Source organism: Hirundo rustica, unplaced genomic scaffold (assembly GCF_015227805.2).
Source record: "Hirundo rustica isolate bHirRus1 unplaced genomic scaffold, bHirRus1.pri.v3 scaffold_329_arrow_ctg1, whole genome shotgun sequence".
Taxonomy (NCBI): domain Eukaryota; kingdom Metazoa; phylum Chordata; class Aves; order Passeriformes; family Hirundinidae; genus Hirundo; species Hirundo rustica.
In genome coordinates, this window is record NW_026690375.1 from 28,068 (window position 1) to 35,689 (window position 7,622).

Here is a 7,622-nt window from a genome sequence, read left to right on the forward strand (position 1 = left end):
TGACAGTAGAAAATCAGCATTACAGTTAGAACTTAGCTCTATTACTGTTCTCTTGTCTAAATTCTAGATCTCTTAGCTATAACAATCCCTGAGTGGGAATATAAAGTCACTGAGTGGGGAAGGCAAGTGACTCTTTTCCTATTCAGATCCTTTCTTAAGCTGTACTTAAGCTGAGGGAAAAGAATTTGCAGAGGCCACCGCTGAGGCTCTGGAAGGAGCTGAGCTTCTTCAGGCAGAGGTGTTCTCCCGTGGGTACAGGGGCTGCCTCGGCACGGGCCGGGAGCGCGTCCAGCCAGCGCCTTCTCCTGCTTTAAAATATCAATGGGAGCGCGAGCTCAGGGGGGGAGAAATCAGCGGAATTCCAGGCAACTCTGTCAGTGCCCCCCAGGGACATGGGTGGGGCTGGGGGATGAGGGTTGTAAATAGCAAAATCTTTGAAATATAAACCTGTCCTTGTCCCCGTGCTGCTGAGCTTCCTTGGAAGCTCTGCCGGTTCCTGACACAGCTGGCATTTGAGCGGCAGCTCTGCACGGGAATATCCTCGCTCCGTGAGGTTACTGCAGCGGGAACTGAGCAGGGACTTGGGGGCCATGGCTATAATTCATCCGAACTAGCAAAGCTGAGAGTGAGCACCGAATCCGGGCTCCGCACAGGGAACAATCTTAGTGCTGCCCTGTCAGCTCAAGCCCCTGGGCTGGGAAGTTTGGGGAGTCAAACGTATGGAATTATACAAATCACAGCGACTGGCATCACCCAGAGGGACAACGCGAGTCCCAAACAATTCCGCTCTGGGGGAAAACAGCCTGTGTCTGCCAGGAGCTCTGACTCTGTTTCTCCTATAAGCTCCTGAGCAGTGCCAGGGTCACTGTGAGGGCTTTAAAATCCAAGTAAATCCCAAACCCCATAGAGCGAATAATCCAAATAAAGAAATGCATTGTTGTCATCAAGAGCTCAAAACTCCGTTAAGAATTCTATGGCAACAAGGTAATGGGATTCCCAGGAATCTCATTAATGTTCTTGGTTTTGTTGTTAGGTATTTTCAATCCCTCATTTGGCAGCTTGTAAAAGTTATCCTGGAATTCAGAGGTCAAGCAGGGTTGGCTTCGGATTGACCTTCACCCCTGGTCCCACTCTGCGCAGACACAACTTGGGCCATGGTGGTTAGACACGTGGCCTCAGCTTTTCACCCAAAGACATCCCCTGCTTGTTCCCTGTAGATGAAGATTCTGCTCCAAACCATCCACCCCTCCCCTCCATTTGCCCTCCAAGTGCCCGTTCTGTTCCCCACAGGTGCCCTGGTGACACCAGGGAGGTCCCTCTGCCCACGGTGCCTTTCTGCTGCCCCTCTCCAGCCTGAGGCCACTCCTCTGCTCGCTCTTTCCAGCCTCCTCTCATCCCTTCCCCACCAGCTGCTGCCCAGGAGGGAGGACACAGCGAGTCCCGAGCGCCGAGCCCTCGCCGCTACCCCCAGAGAGCCCCGGCCGTGGACCCGTGGGGCCTCGGATTTCCCAGGGAAATTGTCTGCCGGGCTCCCTTCAATTACCTCAGCAATTCCCTCAAAAATGCCACCCCATTCCTCCTGGCATCCTCTCACATTTTCCTACACAAGCAGTTCTTGTGTCCCCTCCCAATTCCACCGGGTTTTCAGATAAACGAATGGCATCACCTATGCCCACTGCTCATGATTCACCCAATCAAAATCAAGAGCAAATGTTGCTTGGGCTTTAGGGAACTTGAAATAACGTCGAAGCAAAACAAATCACCTTTTTCTTCTGGTTTGGTCTTTCTTTTTTCTCTTTCAGATACTAGACTTGCTTTTGTGGATGTGTGCTGAGCTCTCGCTGCAGGGAACTGTCAGGCCTGAATGGCTGGGAGTTTGTGTTCTTCTCACTGGGGAATCAGAAATAAATATTAATTAGACTGCAGAAATGTTTTCTGAAACCTTTCCCCTTTGCTGGAAGATCTTCTCTTTCTGCCTTTGAATCTACAGCTGTTCCCTGATGTTGTTTCCCCTGCCTGAATTCCTTGCAGCTCCTAGCTGAGAAAAACTGGGATAACTTAGGGGGGACAGAGATCAGATTTTTAGCTGTATTTTTCTAAAATCTCTAATTACTCTGAAATTATCTCTGATTCCCCAGGCTGGGGACAGGAATGAGCAGAAACCATCGGCCCCTGGGGCCGTGACTTGATTTTAACCACACGGATCTTACCAAATCCAGGATTTACAGACCTCAGGCTCTCCTACCACGAAAGCTTGTTCTCGTCCAGTTCTCAGGGTGACCAACACCTCCTCCACAAAATCCCTAGGGATTCGAATTTTGTGCTGGTTTTGCAAACTTCATGTCAGATTTGCAAAAGCAACTCCCAGCAGGTCCCTTCCCTGCTTTCCAGAGCAGCACTCCCCAGTGATCTCTGCTTCCCTGGAAAACCTGCTCCAGCCCCAGTGTGTACCAAGGGGAGCACCAGTCTGGAGAGGTCACAGCCCTCACCTGATGCACTTGGAGTGAGATCCAGCTACAAACGGAATTCCAGAAACAGCCTCCAAAAGGTTCTAGGAGGACACCTTTAAAATGGCTCCAAAGGGCAATGGCTCCGGTGCCAGGTCAGTACCTGCACGAGTCCTTGTGCCAGCCCCGGCTCACTGAAACACACGAGAAATCAACCATCACGCAGAGGCCTCGTTTGCAGAATTCCTGATCCAAACCCTCGCTTTCCCACCCTGCGCTGAGGCCAATCTCAGCCAGTGTTAATAAGTAACCTTTGCTGAGAGCAGTCATCACCCCAGTCCTCCAGCCTTGGCAAGATTCTGTAGTGAACTGACCCAAACGCTGATCCTTCATCTAAACTTCTTACACGGTTTGTTAGAAAGGTACTGGACAGTAAACCCCACAACAGAATGAAAAGGCTGCACAAGGAATAACAGAAGGTCGTCCGTGAATAACCAAACCCACCCATGCCCATCGCTGCTCCACCCCTAATTTGGGTGAAATATTGATACAGTTGATAAAGACTCCCCTTCCCTGCTACACAGTCCGCCACTGCATATCCAGGAAGTAGATTTATTCCTTTCTTTCTTCCCCAAAACTGCCCAAATCCCAGTCCTCACACACGCAAACCAAACAGACCTAAAGCAATGGTCATCAGCACCTGGGATTCCGAGCTCCCTGTTCCCTGCATTGCTCATCCAAGCACTCACAGCAATCTCACCTTGCCCAGAGACTCTCTGTCCTCAGAGGGAAGCACAAGCTGATGAGACAGGTCTGGCACCACATTTCCTCTTCTTCCTGCTGACCTGGAGAGCCACGGGTGCACGCAGTCCCTCAGACCTTGCATCCCTGAACATCCTGAGGGCTGGACTTTTACCCAGATCCCAGGGCCCTGCACGGCAGCGCTGACACGAGCACAGGCTGATCCCTCTGCCCAGCACCTCATTTTTCCTCCCATTGCTCCCAAATCCTCCCAGCTGTGCCCTGCATCTGTGCCAGGGCCGGTGCCTGCCCCCAGCCCAACCAGAGGCTGTCACCCAGCTCTGCACCAGCTGCCACCCCTGGCAGAGCTGGGGATACAGCCAGGGCCGGGCTCCCCGGGCTCCCCAACCCCCAGACCAGTCCTTAGATGCACAAATAACGCCCAACCCGCCCCTCTGGACACAGCCAAACACCACAACTCCATCATCCCAAAGGAACTCCGGCCTCCTCACCTCTTGCCTTCTCCAGCAGACACGGGCAGGACCGGGCTGGCAGAAATGGCGTTCCCCAGGCAGTTCATCCCAGCAGAGGGGAAAAGAGGAACCCCGCATCCCTCTGATTTACCCCCCAGCGTGGGCAGGACCAGGAGCCCCTCCAGCGCAGACCCCCGGTGCCGAAGCCTCTTGGCTTTGGCTGCTTAAGCACCACAGGTCTTGGCAAAGATGGGAGGAGTTCAGTGATTTTTCCCATCCTGAAAGAGAGAAGGAAAAGACAATGAAGTCCCCTGCGGATGTCAAAGCGTCCCGGCTTTCACGCTTCTGCTCCGATTGCTCACTATGGGCTTTTATCCATGAGAGGTGATGCCGATTCAAACATAAGAGCGCCCTTTTACAGCATTGGTATTCCCAGCTATTTCAGACGTTAAAAGGATGCTCATTTTTCTTATCGCACTCTTTGCCTAATTTCAACATTTTCATCCCAGGCCCCACTTGTCAGTTCTTTAATCTTTTACCCTTGGACTTTGCACAAAGGGAGGAACACCCGGGATGCTGCATCACACAAAATCCCAAAGAGAAACCCCTCCAAAAGCTGGCAGAGAAAGGTTTCAAGGCACTGCGGAACTCAGACGGCCGTTTGTGTCTGCTCAGGCCGCCCCAATTCTGTCACACCCACCTGAGCCATGCAGGCCAGGCCAAGGCTCCCCTTGCTCCTGGGGAATCGCTGTCTGAGACCACAGATGTCCATCCTGGGCAGCGCCTGGAAACAAGGTGAGAAAGGCAAAATGAAAATTTTCTCGTTTTCTGACAGCTTCAAGCTGACTGCATTTGGGCAGGATTATTTGAAACCAAACTGCTCTGCAGCTGCCCCAAGCCTGGAGCTTGCAGAAACAAAACGAGCTCCCCCTCCTGCTTCATTTGCTGCCTTGTCTGATTGAGGGAGAACCACACAAGGCAAATGATAACAGAGAAGATGCTAAGAGCCGTCCAAAGCCCCCAGGATGGCTGGCACCAGGGTTCACTCCCTCCTCTGGCTGATGGAACTCAAACCCAGGTGTTCCAGGATTTAAGGAGCACAATCCCAGCTTTGCCGCTTGCTGTTCCACTCCCTCCCACACTTGCACAGCAGGAATATCGCTGGGCTCTGCATCACGCCCCAAAGCAGCAGCCCTGGGACCCAGAACACTCTCCCCTTCCCAGACACCAACCTGAGCAGCCGGCCTCACATCCTCCGAGGGCAGAAAAAACACGAACCACTAACAAATGGGTGTTTTATACCAAACGGGACCCGTTTCAGAGGTCCAGTATCCCAGGCTGCGTTCCTGAGCATTCCCAAGGCTTTTGGACAGGAAAGCAAAACTTGGCACATCAAGGACCGTTTCTCTTGTAACAATATCCTCCCTAAAACTTCCCACGTTAAGCCCAGGTATTTGTAATCAGAGGAATGACAAGATTTGCCTTTACAAACAAGCCCCGGGTCTGCTGGTAGATGAGTACTGAGAGATAAGAGAAACAATGGGAATGATTCTATTGATTGATGAATGGAAAAGAAGATACTTGCCTTGAAATTTAATATTGAAAGATGAAAGCAACAATGGGGAAAACCCCATCAATCCCATAAAAATTAAAAATTAGGGGGGTACCTCAGCCAGTGGGGAAAGAGAGAAGGAAATATGGCTGGGAAATTAGGATAAAAAGGAGGCTGCATCCTCCGAAAAACTGAGAGACCCCAGGGGAAATGCCCCATGGCCTCTCCCTTTATTCAAATAAAGTAAAAGGACTCCTCTGTCTCCTTTTTGGACATAAGCCTCTGGTGTTTGTGGGTTAATTTTCCTAACAGTAACATCCTCGGTAACACATTCCACAGAGAGTAGCAGGTCCCTCGTTACAGGAGCGGCAGCAGAACCTCGGCCATAAAAGGCCATTTACCTTGCACAGCATCCTCAGTAAAACTTCCCACATAAAGGACCGGGCTCCCCCGCAACAACAACCTCGGCGCAACAGAACGCTTCTCCTTCTCCCGTACCACCCCTTTTCCACCCCGGCAAAAACAATTACAGAGTAGAAATAGATCCTCACCCGCTCCAACGACCGAAGCTCTGCGGCTCATCCGCACGGGGTGACCCCGCTCCGGGGAGGAATCTTCACACAGCCCCCAAAACCCGGCTCCACATTTCCTCTCGTTCCCGCTGACCTGGAAAGCCACAGGTGAATGTGGTCCCTCGGCCCTCGCGTCCGTGATCAGCGCCGCTCCATCATCCCAAAGGAACTCCGGCATCCGCCTCTCCGCTTTCGCAGCAGCCACGGGCGGGCCCGGGCCGCCAGCGGCGTCGTTTCCCGGGCAGTTCACCGCGGCGGAGAGGCGAGCGGAGCCCCGCGTCCCCTGACCCGTGCCGGAGCCCGCTGCCCGCCGCTCCGCGCCGCGCCGGCTCCCGCCGCGTTCTGCGCCGCGCCATCGCTCCGCGGGGCCCCGCCCACCGCCGGGGCTGCAGTACCGGGCGCTGCCCGCAGAGGGCAGCACCGCACGCGGAGAGCGCCGCTCGCCGCCGTGCCCGCGCTGCTCCCGGCAGCGGCCGCTCCCGCCTTCGGTGCCGCTGCGGGCCCAAATCCGCTCCCGGCTCCTGCCGAGGCTCAGCTCGGCCCGGCAAAAACCAGCTCAAATAGAATTTGTCTCCGAGCAAAACTGGGAACTGGCTAAAAACCTTCTTTTCTGGGGGGCACTGGGTTTGTTTTCCCTATCCCTTCATAGTCCAGGATACTCCCGGAGCTGTGTTAGGCAGTGGCAGGAGGACAGAGCTGCATTTATTTATTCTTTTTAATAACTTCTATTTTTTACTATTATTTTTTACTTTTTGATTTTTTATAATTTTTGTTCATTACCTTTAATTTTGTTGAGTTTTATTTTTTATGCTATTTGTTTGTATCTTTACAAAGGTTTTATATTTTATTTCTTCCATCTTTATTTTTTATTTTTTTCTTTTACTTTTTATTATTTCTTTACTTCTTAATTACTTTTAATTTTAAAAATATTATTTAATTTTTATTTTCATGTTATTTTACTTTTTTTTTTCTTTTAATTTTTAACATTAGTCTTTAATATATTTTTTTATTTTCTTTTTCTTTTATTTTTTACTTTCTTTTTATTACTTTTAAATCTTATTTTATTTTTAATTTTTTCTTTTATTTATTTTTAAATTTGTTTTAATTTAATTTAATTTGTTCATGGTTTGGTGTTTTTTTTTTTTTTCCCCCCCTTTCTTACCCCAAGTATGTGGCAGACTGGCTGTTGGCAACAAAGAAGTTGGAAAATGACATCCGTGGCCACTGAAGGTCTGGATAGAATCGGGAGCGAGAGCAAAACCTCTGTATTTTCTGCTCCATTGAAGAACCCGAACGGAGAAAGCTGTGAACGCCACGGTGCCGTTTTTTTCCTTTTTATCCCCTAACAGGTCTCATTCTACCCATGCAGAGTATTAGCAGCAGGAACTTGATGTCGGGGTGTATTTCAGAGGTAGGAATAAAAGGAAGTAGATTTTTTTATTCTGTAACTCTCCAAACCTCATTGTTTAGTAACAAAGAAATCCAAAACAAAGCAAACAAAAACAAAAACAAAAAACCAAAACCCCCCACAAACAACCCCTCCCACCCGAAAAAAAACCCATATAAAGAGACAATATGCCAATCTTATTTTAATGAGAATGCTATCTTTACCCTTTAGAAAACCAGGCTAATTTAATTCTAATTAATTGTTGTTCTGATGTGTTAGGTTAATGAATTCCTAGAATTTAAAATATCATTTGAAATATCAACAAATTTTTAAAAATCAATACAAAAATAGGTAAGTATAATTAATAAAAAGAGAAATGTAAAATACAAAAAATAATATCAGTAATATAAATAAATACAATCTGTATTATGACATGCTATGTATATTAAA

General features: G+C 49.4%; 1 long non-coding RNA gene across 1 annotated transcript; it reads right to left on the reverse strand.

Moving 5' to 3' along the window:
- Positions 1-1,810: 1,810 nt before the first annotated feature.
- Positions 1,811-3,892, reverse strand: LOC120747945 (uncharacterized). Its single transcript, XR_005699237.2, has 4 exons — positions 3,701-3,892; positions 3,208-3,292; positions 2,564-2,641; positions 1,811-1,890 (listed from the first exon to the last, which is right to left on the reverse strand). It is a non-coding gene; the product is annotated as an uncharacterized LOC120747945 (long non-coding RNA).
- Between the last annotated feature and the right edge of the window lie 3,730 nt (positions 3,893-7,622).